This window comes from Bufo bufo, chromosome 7 (assembly GCF_905171765.1).
Source record: "Bufo bufo chromosome 7, aBufBuf1.1, whole genome shotgun sequence".
NCBI classification, from domain to species: domain Eukaryota; kingdom Metazoa; phylum Chordata; class Amphibia; order Anura; family Bufonidae; genus Bufo; species Bufo bufo.
The window spans coordinates 113105947-113123038 of record NC_053395.1 but is presented as its reverse complement, the minus strand read 5'-3'; positions in this window follow the sequence as shown (position 1 = coordinate 113123038).

Here is a 17092-nt window from a genome sequence, read left to right as displayed (position 1 = left end):
CAAATAATTTTTAATGAACTTTCTATAGAAATTTGCGAAGTCCAAGAATAGAGTTGAGCGAACACCTGGATGTTCGGGTTCGAGAAATGTTCGAGTTTGGGATCCGAACCCGACCCGAACTTCGTCCCGAACCCGAACCCCATTGAAGTCAATGGGGACCCGAACTTTTCGGCACTAAAAAGGCTGTAAAACAGCCCAGGAAAGAGCTAGAGGGCTGCAAAAGGCAGCAACATGTAGGTAAATCCCCTGCAAACAAATGTGGATAGGGAAATGAATAAAAAAATAATAATAATAATTAACCAATATCAATTGGACAGAGGTCCCATAGCAGAGAATCGGGCTTCACGTCAGCAGAGAATCAGTCTCTTCATGCCATAGCAGAGAATCTGGCTTCATGTCAGCAGAGAATCAGTCTCTTCATGCCATAGCAGAGAATCAGTCTTCATGTCATAGCAGAGAATCAGGCTTCACGTCACCCACCACTGGAACAGGCCACTGTCACATATTTAGGCCCCGGCACCCAGACAGAGGAGAGAGGTCCCGTAACAGAGAATCTGGCTTCATGTCAGCACAGAATCAGTCTTCATGTCATAGCAGAGAATCAGGCTTCACGTCACCCACCACTGGAAGAGGCCACTGTCACATATTTAGGCCCAGGCACCCAGGCAGAGGAGAGAGGTCCCGTAACAGAGAATCTGGCTTCATGTCAGCACAGAATCAGTCTTCATGTCATAGCAGAGAATCAGGCTTCACGTCACACACCACTGGAAGAGGCCACTGTCACACATTTAGGCCCAGGCAGAAGAGAGAGGTCCCGTAACAGAGATTCAGGCTTCATGTCAGCAGAGAATCAGTCTTTATGTCATAGCAGAGAATCAGGCTTCACGTCACCCACCACTGGAACAGGCCACTGTCACATATTTAGACCCAAGCAGAGGAGAGAGGTCCCATAACAGAGATTCAGGCTTCATGTCAGCAGAGAATCAGTCTTCATGTCATAGCAGAGAATCAGGCTTCACGTCACCCACCACTGGAACAGGCCACTGTCACATATTTAGGCCCAGGCACCCAGGCAGAGGAGAGAGGTCCCGTAACAGAAATTCAGGCTTCATGTCAGCAGAGAATCAGTCTTCATGTCATAGCAGAGAATCAGGCTTCACGTCACCCACCACTGGAACAGGCCACTGTCACATATTTAGGCCCAGGCACCCAGGCAGAGGAGAGAGGTCCCATAACAGAGATTCAGGCTTCATGTCAGCAGAGAATCAGTCTTCATGTCATAGCAGAGAATCAGGCTTCACGTCACCCACCACTGGAACAGGCCACTGTCACATATTTAGGCCCAGGCACCCAGGCGGAGGAGAGAGGTCCCGTAACAGAGATTCAGGCTTCATGTCAGCAGAGAATCAGTCTTCATGTCATAGCAGAGAATCAGGCTTCACGTCACCCAGCACTGGAACAGGCCACTGTCACATATTTAGGCCCAGGCAGAAAAGAGAGGTCCCGTAACAGAGATTCAGGCTTCATGTCAGCAGAGAATCAGTCTTCATGTCATAGCAGAGAATCAGGCTTCACGTCACCCACCACTGAAACAGGCCACTGTCACATATTTAGGCCCAGGCACCCAGGCAGAGGAGAGAGGTCCCATAACAGAGATTCAGGCTTCATGTCAGCAGAGAATCAGTCTTCATGTCATAGCAGAGAATCAGGCTTCACGTCACCCACCACTGGAACAGGCCACTGTCACATATTTAGGCCCAGGCACCCAGGCAGAGGAGAGAGGTCCCATAACAGAGATTCAGGCTTCATGTCAGCAGAGAATCAGTCTTCATGTCATAGCAGAGAATCAGGCTTCACGTCACCCACCACTGGAACAGGCCACTGTCACATATTTAGGCCCAGGCACCCAGGCAGAGGAGAGAGGTCCCATAACAGAGATGTAGGCTTCATGTCAGCAGAGAATCAGTCTTCATGTCATAGCAGAGAATCAGGCTTCACGTCACCCACCACTGGAACAGGCCACTGTCACATATTTAGGCCCAGGCACCCAGGCGGAGGAGAGAGGTCCCGTAACAGATTCAAGCTTCATGTCAGCAGAGAATCAGTCTTCATGTCATAGCAGAGAATCAGGCTTCACGTCACCCACCACTGGAACAGGCCACTGTCACATATTTAGGCCCAGGCACCCAGGCAGAGGAGAGAGGTCCCGTAACAGAGATTCAGGCTTCATGTCAGCAGAGAATCAGTCTTTATGTCATAGCAGAGAATCAGGCTTCACGTCACCCACCACTGGAACAGGCCACTGTCACATATTTAGGCCCAGGCACCCAGGCAGAGGAGAGAGGTCCCGTAACAGAGATTCAGGCTTCATGTCAGCAGAGAATCAGTCTTCATGTCATAGCAGAGAATCAGGCTTCACGTCACCCACCACTGGAACAGGCCACTGTCACATATTTAGGCCCAGGCACCCAGGCAGAGGAGAGAGGTCCCATAACAGAGATTCAGGCTTCATGTCAGCAGAGAATCAGTCTTCATGTCATAGCAGAGAATCAGGCTTCACGTCACCCACCACTGGAACAGGCCACTGTCACATATTTAGGCCCAGGCACCCAGGCAGAGGAGAGAGGTCCCGTAACAGAGATTCAGGCTTCATGTCAGCAGAGAATCAGTCTTTATGTCATAGCAGAGAATCAGGCTTCACGTCACCCACCACTGGAACAAGCCACTGTCACATATTTAGGCCCAGGCACCCAGGCAGAGGAGAGAGGTCCCGTAACAGAGATTCAGGCTTCATGTCAGCAGAGAATCAGTCTTCATGTCATAGCAGAGAATCAGGCTTCACGTCACCCACCACTGGAACAGGCCACTGTCACATATTTAGGCCCAGGCACCCAGGGTCGGCGCCACCAGTAAGGTGACTTAGGCAGTCGCCTAGAGCGCCATTTAGCAGGGGGCGCCCGTTGCAGTGTAAAAAAAAAAGTTGGTTATATAAATCCGGCCGACCGGCGGCGCCCCTCATGCTGCGCCTCCTGAGCGGCTGAGCGCTTGCCGCTCTAAAGAATCTCCAGCCGCCGGCTCAGTGCTGCGCAGCCAGCCTGCGCCTACTGTCATTCTGTATCTGCTCTGTGCTGTCCGTGGCCGAGCTCTGTTTGGTCCGCGGTACAGGAGCTTTTGTTTCCTGTACCCGGCCGAACTGACAGGAAGTGCTCACTTAGTGTGCACTTCCTTTCAGTCCGGCCGGGTACAGGAAACAAAAGCTCCTGTACCGCGGACCAAACAGAGCTCGGCCACGCTACATTAGAGGTGACGGGGGGGGGGGGGCTGCAATGAGAGTGACAAGGGGGGGGGGCTTCAATGAGAGTGACAAGGGGGGGGCTGCAATGAGAGTGACAAGGAAGGGGGGCTGCAATGAGAGTGACAAGGAAGGGGGGCTGCAATGAGAGTGACAAGGAAGGGGGGCTGCAATGAGAGTGACAAAGGGGGGCTGCAATGAGAGTGACAAGGGGGGGCTGCAATGAGAGTGACAAGGGGGGGCTGCAATGAGAGTGACAAGGGGGGGCTGCAATGAGAGTGACAAGGGGGGGGGCTGCAATGAGAGTGACAAGGGGGGGCTGCAATGAGAGTGACAAGGGGGGGGCTGCAATGAGAGTGACAAGGAGGGGGGGCTGCAATGAGAGTCACAAGGGGGGGCTGCAATGAGAGTGACAAGGGGGGGCTGCAATGAGAGTGACAAGGGGGGGGCTGCAATGAGAGTGACAAGGGGGGGGTGCAATGAGAGTGACAAGGGGGGCTGCAATGAGAGTGACAAGGGGGGGCTGCAATGAGAGTGACAAGGGGGGGGGCTGCAATGAGAGTGACAAGGGGGGGGGGGGCTGCAATGAGAGTGACAAGGGGGGGCTGCAATGAGAGTGACAAGGGGGGGCTGCAATGAGAGTGACAAGGGGGGGACTGCAATGAGAGTGACAAGGGGGGGGCTTCAATGAGAGTGACAAGGGGGGGGGCTGCAATGAGAGTGACAAGGGGGGGCTGCAATGAGAGTGACAAGGGGGGGCTGCAATGAGAGTGACAAGGGGGGGGGGCTGCAATGAGAGTGACAAGGGGGGGGCTGCAATGAGAGTGACAAGGGGGGGCTGCAATGAGAGTGACAAGGGGGGGCTGCAATGAGAGTGACAAGGAGGGGGGGCTGCAATGAGAGTGACAAGGGGGGGGCTGCAATGAGAGTGACAAGGGGGGGCTGCAATGAGAGTGACAAGGGGGGGGCTGCAATGAGAGTGACAAGGAGGGGGGGCTGCAATGAGAGTGACAAGGGGGGGCTGCAATGAGAGTGACAAGGGGGGGCTGCAATGAGAGTGACAAGGAGGGGGGGCTGCAATGAGAGTGACAAGGGGGGGGGCTGCAATGAGAGTGACAAGGGGGGGCTGCAATGAGAGTGACAAGGGGGGGGGCTGCAATGAGAGTGACAAGGGGGGCTGCAATGAGAGTGACAAGGGGGGGCTGCAATGAGAGTGACAAGGGGGGGCTGCAATGAGAGTGACAAGGGGGGGGGCTGCAATGAGAGTGACAAGGGGGGGCTGCAATGAGAGTGACAAGGAGGGGGGCTGCAATGAGAGTGACAAGGGGGGGCTGCAATGAGAGTGACAAGGGAGGGGGGGGGTAAAATGAGAGTGACAAGGGAGGGGGGGGGTAAAATGAGAGTGACAAGGGAGGGGAGGGTAAAATGAGAGTGACAAGGGAGGGGGGCTGGAATGAGAGTGACAAGGGAGGGAGGAAAGGAGAAGAGAGTGACAAGGGAGTCCCCAGAGCCAGACCAAGAGCCAGACTGCAGCCAGAGACCAGATCATCTTATTGTCCTGGTGGTAAGTAGACAATGCAATATGTTTATTATGTAATTGTTTAGTTATTAATATTACATTGGAAACTAATTTACCTCACATTTAGGGTCCATTCACACATCCATGTGTGTTTTGCGGATCCACAAAACACGGACAGCAGCAATGTGCGTTCCGCATTTTGCGGGCACTAAGAGAATATGCCTATTCTTGTCCGCTATTGCGGACAAGAATAGGACATGTTCTATTTTTTTCAGGATCGGAATTGCGGATCCCATAGAAATGTATGGGTCCGCAATTCCGTTCCGCAAAAAGAGACAGCTACAAGAAGCTGGATTAACCCTAAGGGAAACATAGCAGTTCTTTTAATCAATATATGGGCAGATCATCTGATAAGGGGGGGGGCGGCAATTTTTATCTTGCCTAGGGCGGCAAAAATCCTTGCACCGGCCCTGCAGGCACCCAGGCAGAGGAGAGAGGTCGCGTAACAGAGAATCTGGCTTCATGTCAGCACAGAATTAGTCTTCATGTCATAGCAGAGAATCAGGCTTCACGTCACCCACCACTGGAACAGGCCACTGTCACACATTTAGGCCCCGGCACCCAGACAGAGGAGAGGTTCATTCAACTTTGGGTTGCCCCGCAATATAATAATAAAATGAAAATAAAAATAGGATTGAATGAGGAAGTGCCCTGGAGTACAATAATATATTGGTAAGGGGAGGTAATTAATGTCTAATCTGCACAAGGGATGGACAGGTCCTGTGGGATCCTTGCCTGGTTCATTTTTATGAACGTCAGCTTGTCCACATTGGCTGTAGACAGGCGGCTGCGTTTGTCTGTAATGACGCCCCCTGCCGTGCTGAATACACGTTCAGACAAAACGCTGGCCGCCGGGCAGGCCAGCACCTCCAAGGCATAAAAGGCTAGCTCTGGCCACGTGGACAATTTGGAGACCCAGAAGTTGAATGGGGCCAAACCATCAGTCAGTACGTGGAGGGGTGTGCACAGGTACTGTTGCACCATGTTAGTGAAATGTTGCCTCCTGCTAACACGTTCCGTATCAGGTGGTGGTGCAGTTAGCTGTGGCGTGGTGACAAAACTTTTCCACATCTCTGCCATGCTAACCCTGCCCTCAGAGGAGCTGGCCGTGACACAGCTGCGTTGGCGACCTCTTGCTCCTCCTCTGCCTTCGCCTTGGGCTTCCACTGGTTCCCCTGTGACATTTGGGAATGCTCTCAGTAGCGCGTCTACCAACGTGCGCTTGTACTCGCGCATCTTCCTATCACGCTCCAGTGTAGGAAGTAAGGTGGGCACATTGTCTTTGTACCGGGGATCCAGCAGGGTGGCAACCCAGTAGTCCGCACACGTTACAATGTGGGCAACTCTGCTGTCGTTGCGCAGGCACTGCAGCATGTAGTCGCTCATGTGTGCCAGGCTGCCCAGAGGTAAGGACAAGCTGTCCTCTGTGGGAGGCGTATCGTCATCGTCCTGTGTTTCCCCCCAGCCACGCACCAGTGATGGGCCCGAGCTGCTTTGGATGCCACCCCGCTGTGAACATGCTTCATCCTCATCCTCCTCCACCTCCTCCTCATCCTCGTCCTCCAGTAGTGGGCCCTGTCTGGCCACATTTGTACCTGGCCTCTGCTGTTGCAAAAAACCTCCCTCTGAGTCACTTCGAAGAGACTGGCCTGAAAGTGCTAAAAATGACCCCTCTTCCTCCTCTTCCTCCTGGGCCACCTCCTCTTCCATCATCGCCCTAAGTGTTTTCTCAAGGAGACATAGAAGTGGTATTGTAACGCTGATAACGGCGTCATCGCCACTGGCCATGTTGGTGGAGTACTCGAAACAGCGCAACAGGGCACACAGGTCTCGCATGGAGGCCCAGTCATTGGTGGTGAAGTGGTGCTGTTCCGCAGTGCGACTGACCCGTGCGTGCTGCAGCTGAAACTCCACTATGGCCTGCTGCTGCTCGCACAGTCTGTCCAGCATGTGCAAGGTGGAGTTCCACCTGGTGGGCACATCGCATATGAGGCGGTGAGCGGAAAGGCCGAAGTTACGCTGTAGCACAGACAGGCGTGCAGCAGCAAAGTGTGAACGCCGGAAGCGCAAACAGACGGCCCGCACTTTATGCAGCAGCTCTGACATGTCGGGGTAGTTGCGAATGAACTTCTGCACCACCAAATTCAGCACATGCGCCAGGCAAGGAATGTGCGTCAAACCGGCTAGTCCCAGAGCTGCAACGAGATTTCGCCCATTATCGCACACCACCAGGCCGGGCTTGAGGCTCACCGGCAGCAACCACTCGTCGGTCTGTTGTTCTATACCCCGCCACAACTCCTGTGCGGTGTGGGGCCTGTCCCCCCAAACATATGAGTTTCAGAACGGCCTGCTGACGTTTACCCCGGGCTGTGCTGAAGTTGGTGGTGAAGGTGTGTGGCTGACTGGATGAACAGGTGGAAGAAGAGGAGGAGGAAGCTGAGTAGGAGGAGGAGGAGACAGGAGGCAAAGAATGTTGCCCTGCGATCCTTGGCGGCGGAAGGACGTGCGCCAAACAGCTCTCCGCCTGGGGCCCAGCCGCCACTACATTTACCCAGTGTGCAGTTAGGGAGATATAGCGTCCCTGGCCGTGCTTACTGGTCCACGTATCTGTGGTTAGGTGGACCTTGCCACAGATGGCGTTGCACTTGATTTTATCGGACACTTGATTGTGCAGGGAAGGCACCGCTCTCTTGGAGAAGTAGTGGCGGCTGGGAACAACATACTGTGGGACAGCAAGCGACATGAGCTGTTTGAAGCTGTCTGTGTCCACCAGCCTAAATGACAGCATTTCATAGGCCATTAGTTTAGAAATGCTGGCATTCAGGGCCAGGGATCGAGGGTGGCTAGGTGGGAATTTACGCTTTCTCTCAATTGTTTGTGAGATGGAGAGCTGAACGCTGCCGTGTGACATGGTTGAGATGCTTGGTGACGCAGGTGGTGGTGTTGGTGGTACATCCCATGTTTGCTGGGCGGCAGGTTCCAACGTTCCTCCAGAGGCGGAGGAAGAGGCCGAGGCGGCGGCAGCAGCAGAAGAGGCCGAGGCGGCAGCAGCAGAAGAGGTAGCAGGGGGAGCCTGAGTGACTTCTTTGTTTTTAAGGTGTTTACTCCACTGCAGTTCATGCTTTGCATGCAGGTGCCTGGTCATGCAGGTTATGCTAAGGTTCTGAACGTAAATGCCTCGCTTCAGGCTCTGATGGCACAGCGTGCAAACCACTCGGGTCTTGTCGTCAGCACATTGTTTAAAGAAGTGCCATGCCAGGGAACTCCTTGAAGCTGCCTTTGGGGTGCTCGGTCCCAGATGGCGGCGGTCAGTAGCAGGCGGAGTCTCTTGGCGGCGGGTGTTCTGATTTTGCCCACTGCTCCCTCTTTTGCTACGCTGTTGGCTCGGTCTCACCACTGCCTCTTCCTCCGAACTGTGAAAGTCAGTGGCACGACCTTCATTCCATGTGGGGTCTAGGACCTCATCGTCCCCTGCATCGTCTTCCACCCAGTCTTGATCCCTGACCTCCTGTTCAGTCTGCACACTGCAGAAAGACGCAGCAGTTGGCACCTGTGTTTCGTCATCATCAGAGACGTGCTGAGGTGGTATTCCCATGTCCTCATCATCAGGAAACATAAGTTGTTGTGCGTTAGTGCATTCTATCTCTTCCACCCCTGGGGAAGGGCTAGGTGGATGCCCTTGGGAAACCCTGGCAGCAGAGTCTTCAAACAGCATAAGAGACTGCTGCATAACTTGAGGCTCAGACAATTTCCCTGATATGCATGGGGGTGATGCGACAGACCGATGGGCTTGGTTTTTATGCGCCATCTGTGCGCTTTCTGCAGAAGACTGGGTGGGAGATAATGTGAACGTGCTGGATGCACTGTCGGCCACCCAATTGACTAATGCCTGTACCTGCTCAGGCCTTACCATCCTTAGAACGGCATTGGGCCCCACCAAATATCGCTGTAAATTCTGCTGGCTACTGGGACCTGAGGTAGTTGGTTCACTAGGACGTGTGGCTGTGGCAGAACGGCCACGTCCTCTCCCAGCACCAGAGGGTCCACTAACACCACCACGACCATGTCCACGTCCACGTCCCTTATTAGATGTTTTCCTCATTGTTCCCGTTCACCACAATTTTGAAAATGGCAAATTTGGAAATAGTTTTTCAACCCAGAACAAAAACTGTGCTTTTACGGTCACTACAAATAATTTGACCAGCTAAAACAGTACAGATTTGGTTGAATAGAAATGTGAGGCCTATTTTTGTCGCGCTGTGTGACAGATATACCTTTAATCACAGAATTAGACTTGTATCTGCACGGTAGCGTGTGTGTTAAGTTTTTCTGAATGACACTATCAGCACCTTGAATCTAAGATATCCTTTTTGGGATAGATTTAAAGTAGGCCTGATATAGCAGAAACTACTTATTTTGAGAATGGCAAATTTGGGAATAGTTTTTCAACCCAGAACAAAAACTGTGCTTTTACGGTCACTACAAATAACTTGACCAGCTAAAACAGTACTGATTTGGAGGAATATAAATGTCAGGTCTATTTTTTTAGGCGCTGGGTGACAGGCTCAACTTGCCCCTGATGTAGTATATGGCCAAAAAATAACCACACTATTGATGGTTAAATGCACTTGGGTGACACAGGCTCAGCCTGCACCTGATGTAGTATATGGCCAAAAATTAACCACACTGTTGATGGTTAAATGCACTTGGGTGACACAGGCTCAGCCTGCACCTGATGTAGTATATGGCCAAAAAATAACCACACTGTTGATGGTTAAATGCACTTCGGTGACACAGGCTCAGCCTGCAGCTGATGTAGGATATAGCAAAAAATAACCACACTATTGATGGTTAAATGCACTTGGTGGTAGCTTGTGCTGGCACACCACAAGCCACAAAATGGCCGCCGATCACCCCAGAAAAAAGTGATATAAAAACGCTCTGGGCAGACTAAAAAAAGTGAGCAATTCAATATTAGCACTTCAATGATCCACAGCTGGAGATCGATCACTGAATTAAGTCTTTTGGAGGAGTTAATCTGCCTAATCTCGCCCTAACGTCGCAGCAGCAACCTCTCCCTGTGCTTGAATCAGCAGAGTGACGTGCAGCGCTACGTGACCCAAGCTTATATAGAGGCTGGGTCACATGCTGCACTGGCCAATCACAGCCATGCCAATAGTAGGCAAGGCTGTGATGGCCTCTTGGGGCAAGTAGTATGACGCTTGTTGATTGGCTGCTTTGCAGCCTTTTAAAAAGCGCCAAGAAAGCGCCGAACACCGAACCCGAACCCGGACTTTTACGAAAATGTTTGCGTTCGGGTCCGTGTCACGGACACCCCAAAATTCAGTTCGGGTTCGCTCATCCCTACCCAAGAACCGTTGCAGTGCTTTGAGGTTCTCAGGAAGATCCCAATCTAAAATTGCCTGGACCTTCCTAGGATCCATATGGAAACATGAAGTAGATAATAAATAACCTAGGAACTGTATTTCCTGAACGGCGAAGACACACTTTTCAATTTTCGCATATAATTTATTCGTCCGTAGGACCTGCAGTACCTGCCTGACATGCACCTCATGTGTTTTCAGATCAGACGAATAAATAAAAATATCATCTAGGTATATCACCACAAACCTGCCGATAAGATGACTAAAAATGTAATTAACGAAGTGTTGGAAGAGAGCAGGAGCATTGGTCAGACCGAAAGGCATGACTAGATTTTCATAATGCCCCTCAGGGGTGTTAAAAGCTGTCTTCCACTCATCCCCTTCTGTAACGGACCGTTCAGCACACAACTCCGTTCCGACGATATTCTCCTTTCCATGCACAGGCAGCTACTGCAAGCACCAGTCTGCCGAACTGCAAACTACACGAACACTGGAAACCGCGGAACAGGAAAAGCATACAATCGGCTTACACTCCTGGCAATCAGCAAACAATCCAATTCCCCCAATAACGAGACGGCACTTCGCTTGAGGGTTAGCCAGAACTGACTGTCCTGGGGCATACAGCCTCTTTTATTCACAATCCACAAACATAGTACTGCCCACAGGGTTTTGAAATACAACCAATCAATCCGTACAATACACACAGACACTCCCACACAAAATCCTCCCCTCTGCCGGTGATGATTACTGAACACAATGGCGAATATAATTATCAAAGGCAGAGAAATACAGTTTTATAAAACATATCACAGGAACCCCAAAACATGCAATAACCCCATAACAAGTATATCCTCGGAACCGGGGGATCTGGGTGAACAACATATCCAAAATTCACCCACATCCGTTCAGTAGTTTGGAAGATACAGTTTAATGCAGATTCCGCAGAACATATACAGGCTGTATAAAAAATCATTACTGTATAATGTGTCCCCTGTTGTATAGTTTAAAACTACTGCCCGAAGTCTTTGTGCACCAAAAACCGGCGAGATGAGACCGTGTAGAAAAGTCTAAATAGTGTCTGAGTTAAAATGGCCGCCATCCATTGTTCTCACCATGTGCCTCTGATACATGAAATGGTGGCCATCCAGTAACTCCACAGTATGTCCCCAGATGGTTCTTAAAGGGCCGTAATCCAGTGGCAGGAGGCGGGCAAACAGCCCCCTCCAAAACACAGTGGCGAAGTGGCTTTCGCCACATATCTTCCCATTCGGGGGGAGACTAACCAGGTAGCTGACCTTCTGTCGGTCAGTGCCTGAGTTAGTCGAGTCACCCACCCACAGTAAATTACAATCAACAAGGCAGCTCCCCCACAATAATATACAATCTGCAGTGCAGTCCCCCCCCCAACACTTGGTTACTGCACCCGGGGAATTTTGTAGCTTGTTTCGGTCCAATGGCTTCAACATGGCTGTGTTGGGCACTGGTCTCTTGGCTTTGTGGGTCGCTGAGTGAGCAGAGACCGGCGGTACTCTGCCCTGGTGCCAGCGCTTCAGCTGGGGGGACCTGCAGATAGACAAGCCTGGGACAAGGGGACAAAGAAGGGCAGAGGCCAACTGTGCTCTGCCCAGTTGCCAGCTCTTCCGCTGGAGCAACCGGGGTATAGTCCTGTCCGGTGACAAAGGGAAAGTTAGGGCAGAGGCCAGCGGCGCTCTGCCCAGATGCCAGCTCTTCTGCTGGGAGGGGGTCAGAGGAAGCTAACGGCTCCTCTACTGACCTCAGTACCTCGGTAGGGGTTAGCTGTGGAGGGTAGGGATCGCTTACCTCCTCCTCCTGGTACTCACACTGCCGCTGGAGATCTGGGCCGAATGCCCAGTATCCCTGTAGGGCTGGTAGGGAGACTTCGGTCCCATCTCCCCCTGCCTGCTGGGAGTCCTCCCAGGACCAGTCTATGAGGTCCGCGACCTCCGGTACTTCTGGTTCCTGTTGGGGGAGAGGACCGACTGTCTCTTCTCCCATGAATACACACTGGCGATGGGGAGTCAAGACGGCACCTTCAGCTCCCTGTAACTCACACTGCCACTGGGGAGCAAGGACGGTACCTTCAGCTCCCTGGGACTCACTTGGCTGCTGGGGAGAGAGACCAACTATCTCTGCTCCCTGCAGGACACACTGCCGCTGGGGACGAAGGACAGCACCTTCAGCTCCCTGTGGATCACTTGGCTGCTGTGGAGAGGGACCAACTGTCTCCTCTCCTAAGGGTACACACTGCCGCTGGAGAGAGAGACCGGTTGTCTCTGCTCCCAATACAATACTCGGCTGTTGGGGAGGTAGGACGTCACCTTCATCTACCTATAACTCACACTGCCGCTGGGGAGCAAGGACGGCATCTTCAGCTCCCGGGAACTTGCTTGGCTGCTGGGGTATCTCCCCCCTGTCTACCGCTGCCATGCCCTGCAGGTACTCTCTGATCCTCCACTTCACGATCTGCACGAGGCCCTCCGCAGGGTTGGGTCCCAGGAGAGACAGCACCCCATTAACCTCTCTATCAAACTCCTCCTGAGTGTAGCAGGGCTCCATGCTTGCTCTGCTGATTTTGGTTCCTTTGTGGATAGGGGCGCTGTACGGGTACTATCGTTGCCCTCAGTTTGTAATCCAGGAACTGGTGTTGCCTTGTAGCTGTCCTTCTGGGCCGTGAGAATGATCCCGTTGCTTGCCACCAATTGTAACGGACCTTTCAGCACACAACTCCGCTCCGACGATATTCTCCTTTCCATGCACAGGCAGCTACTGCAAGCACCAGTCTGCCGAACTGCAAACTACACGAACACTGGAAACCGCGGAACAGGAAAAGCATACAATCGGCTTACACTCCTGTCAATCAGCAAACAATCCAATTCCCCCAATAACGAGACGGCACTTCGCTTGAGGGTTAAGCAGAACTGACTGTCCTGGGGCATACAGCCTCTTTTATTCACAATCCACAAACATAGTACTGCCCACAGGGTTTTGAAATACAACCAATCAATCCGTACAATACACACAGACACTCCCACACAAAATCCTCCCCTCTGCCGGTGATGATTACTGAACACAATGGCGAATATAATTATCAAAGGCAGAGAAATACAGTTTTATAAAACATATCACAGGAACCCCAAAACATGCAATAACCCCATAACAAGTATATCCTCGGAACCGGGGGATCTGGGTGAACAACATATCCAAAATTCACCCACATCCGTTCAGTAGTTTGGAAGATACAGTTTAATGCAGATTCCGCAGAACATATACAGGCTATATAAAAAATAATTACTGTATAATGTGTCCCCTGTTGTATAGTTTAAAACTACTGCCCGATGTCTTTGTGCACCAAATACCGGCGAGATGAGACCGTGTAGAAAAGTCTAAATAGTGTCTGTGAGTTAAAATGGCCGCCATCCATTGTTCTCACCATGTGCCTCTGATACATGAAATGGTGGCCATCCAGTAACTCCACAGTATGTCCCCAGATGGTTCTTAAAGGGCCGTAATCCAGAGGCAGGAGGCGGGCAAACAGCCCCCTCCAAAACACAGTGGCGAAGTGGCTTTCGCCACACCTTCCTTGATACGAATCAGATTGTAGGCCCCCCTATGATCAAGTTTGGAGAACCACCTAGCACCCGCAATCTGATTAAACAGGTCAGGAATGAGAGGAAGAGGGTATGGGTCTCGGATGGTTATCCGGTTTAATTCGCGAAAATCTAGGCAAGGACGCAGGCCCCCATCTTTCTTTTTAACGAAGAAAAACCCTGCAGCCACGGGTGAAGAAGAGGGTCTGATGTGTCCCTTAGCCAAGCTCTCGGAGATATAATCTTTCATGGCTTGTCTCTCCGGACCCGAAAGATTATATAACCTGGTCTTGGGTAATTTTGCACCGGGAATCAGGTTAACTGGGCAATCATAAGGACGGTGAGGTGGTAACTTCAAGCAACCCTTTTCAGAAAAAACTTCCTCAAAGTCCAAAACAAATGTAGGTAGGGTAGCTATGGAGGCGACTAAGCAATTGCTATTTAAGCAATTTTCTCTGCAATGCTCACTCCACTTCAATATCTCCCTGGCCTGCCAATCCACCACTGGATTGTGCGCTACCAACCAGGGAAGACCCAACACCACAGGAGTGGGAAGGCCCTCCAGAACATAACATGAAAGCCACTCGTTATGGTGGTCCCCTACCCGAAGGTGTAAGTTATAGACAATGTGAGTGAGGTTTCTCTGAGACAGAGGCGCAGAATCAATAGCGAATATGGGAATAGGTCTCTGTAGCGTACAGAGAGACAAACCCATAGTGTGGGCAAAATGGGCATCTATCAAATTTACTCCTGCTCCACTATCTAGAAAAAAAGAAATAGTCTCCGTCTTAACACCAAAAACAACAACCGCTGGCAACACAAATTGCGATGTTCGTATGGAGGAAACGTATACCCCCGGCTGACATCCTCCACACAGCCTGGGGTTAGTAGTTTTCTGACGGTCTTTTGTTTTTGAGAACGGAAGGACAGACATTAATAAAATGACCTGACGACGAGCCTCAGGAGGACGGCGAGCCTCAGGAGGACGGACCTGACGAGTAGTTCCTCCTAGCTGCATAGGCTCATCTAAGTCCGTACAGACTAACTGCTGCTTGGGAGGGGTTACCAGTTGCTCCGAATTTTTCAATCTGTCCCTAAGACGTCTATCTATCCTGATAGAAAGGGACATAACCGCATCAAGGGAAAAGGGAGTCTCATACAGCGCAAGCGCATCCTTAATCCTTTCGGATAACCCAGAGCAGAACTGACTCCTGAGAGCCGGGTCGTTCCACTGGGTATCGGTAGCCCACCTACGGAACTCTGAGCAATACTCCTCTACTGGCCGCTCTCCCTGTAGGAGTCTACGTAACTTTGATTCAGCCAGGGCGATTCGGTCAGGGTCATCATATATGAGACCCAAGGCCCCAAAAAAATTCATCCACTGACCGGAGAGCCTGGGAATCAGTGGGAAAAGAGAACGCCCAGGATTGCGGGTCCCCCTGAAGCAGGGAAATAACAACCCCCACCCGCTGTTCTTCATTACCAGAGGAGTAAGGGCGCAGTCTAAAATATAATTTACAGGCCTCACGGAACGTCACAAATTTATCCCTTCCCCCAGAAAATCTGTCAGGAACCTTGGGTTCCGCAACAACCTGGTTAGCTGTAGCAACCGCTGGGCTTGCGGTCTGTAGCAATTGCTGCTGTTGCTGGAGGACCGACGCCTTCAATCCTGACACCTCCAAAGACAGGCCTTGAAGTTGCTTTGACAAAGCAGCAATTGGATCCATACTGGATTCTAAGTAGGTAGAAAGAAAAAGTTGTTTTTTTTTTTTACCTACACAAAATAAAGGCCAGATATAATGTAATGACCAGCGTCACGCAAAGGGAGGGAAATGGGAAGGCCCTGTCCAAGGGAGAGGGAAAGATGGTGACCCCTGACTCACCTTGCGGCTGGCACCTGACTGCCCTGACGTCCCTAGATAGGTTCCTCACCCGTACGCCGATCACGTGCCTAAACCCTGGCTTTCCCTAAGATGAGCCCTATGTAGTGAACGGAGCGGTGGGATCACTAGTCCGCACCACTGACACTAAGAGGAAAACACCAAGGAGAGGACAGACAATACAGACAAACATATAATCCAGGTGGGCGACAACAGCAGACCACCAAGGCCTAACAGGGATCTGGAGGGTAACGTTCTGGAACAACAACCAGGGAACACAGCCACACAGCTCCAGTGGGTCAGTATAGAAGTCCAGGCAGGAAGCTCTATATCTGGCAACCAGAGAAGTGAGAGATGGGAATATAAGGAGGTTGGGATTGCTGGACAAGAAACAGCTGAGGAGGAGAAGCTACGGATCCCTGAGTGAGCCAAAAAGGATTGCAAGGCAAACCCAGAAAGCTACCATTAATAAACAGCACTGTCTTTAGACATAGAGCGCGCAGCCACCCGCTGCGACTTCCTGACCCCGGGTATAACGGAGTCAGGCGTGGCTCTTGACACCCTCGTGACACCTGCTGTTCCCTGTTATTAAATATTCCAATCCTACCCCTGCCTCTCATCAAAACATGTCTAGTGGCATGACATTGGGCCTGCTCTCCTGTAAGTCTAGCCTTGCTATATACACAGAAGGCATAGATGCTGTCTGTAATGCTGTTGGGAATACAGTAAAATGCATAAAGCTTGTAAATTTCATGTATCAGGAAGCGACCTGGCAAGTTCAATCAGGGGGAGGGTGTAGTGGGCAAGTACAGGTAATCAGACCACAGCAAACACAATCTTTTTGAGTTTTGCAAAGATAAAATCTTACCTTAAGAAAAGAATTAGATTCTCTCCACTGCCAAGGCACAGTAATTGTAAATCTAGTAGAGATAATACCCTCCAAAGCTACATATAGGCAGCAATACAAATAGATCAGTAATTCAAGTTGAAGCTGCACAGAGACAGGTCCAGTTATATTTATCTTGCAAGATAAGAGGTGGAGTTCCAGGATTGAATCTGGTATGCCAGGTGTTTTGTTTTTGGTAAGACTTCTTCCTGTTCCTTCACCTGTGCCTTATTTCTTGCTTGCACAGAATTGCTGTTTGGCATGGCTATAAATTAATACTTGTGCTACTAGAATATCTCCATGCCTCTGCTCCACTGTTGTGCCAAAATTGAAACAGCTAACTGATTTATTTTGACTGAAAAGCTACATCTTGTAATCAGCACACAGTATAACAAACACAAAATGTCAGGGCTGTGCTATGTAGAGATATATGACATGATGTGGCCACCTCCTGGACATAATA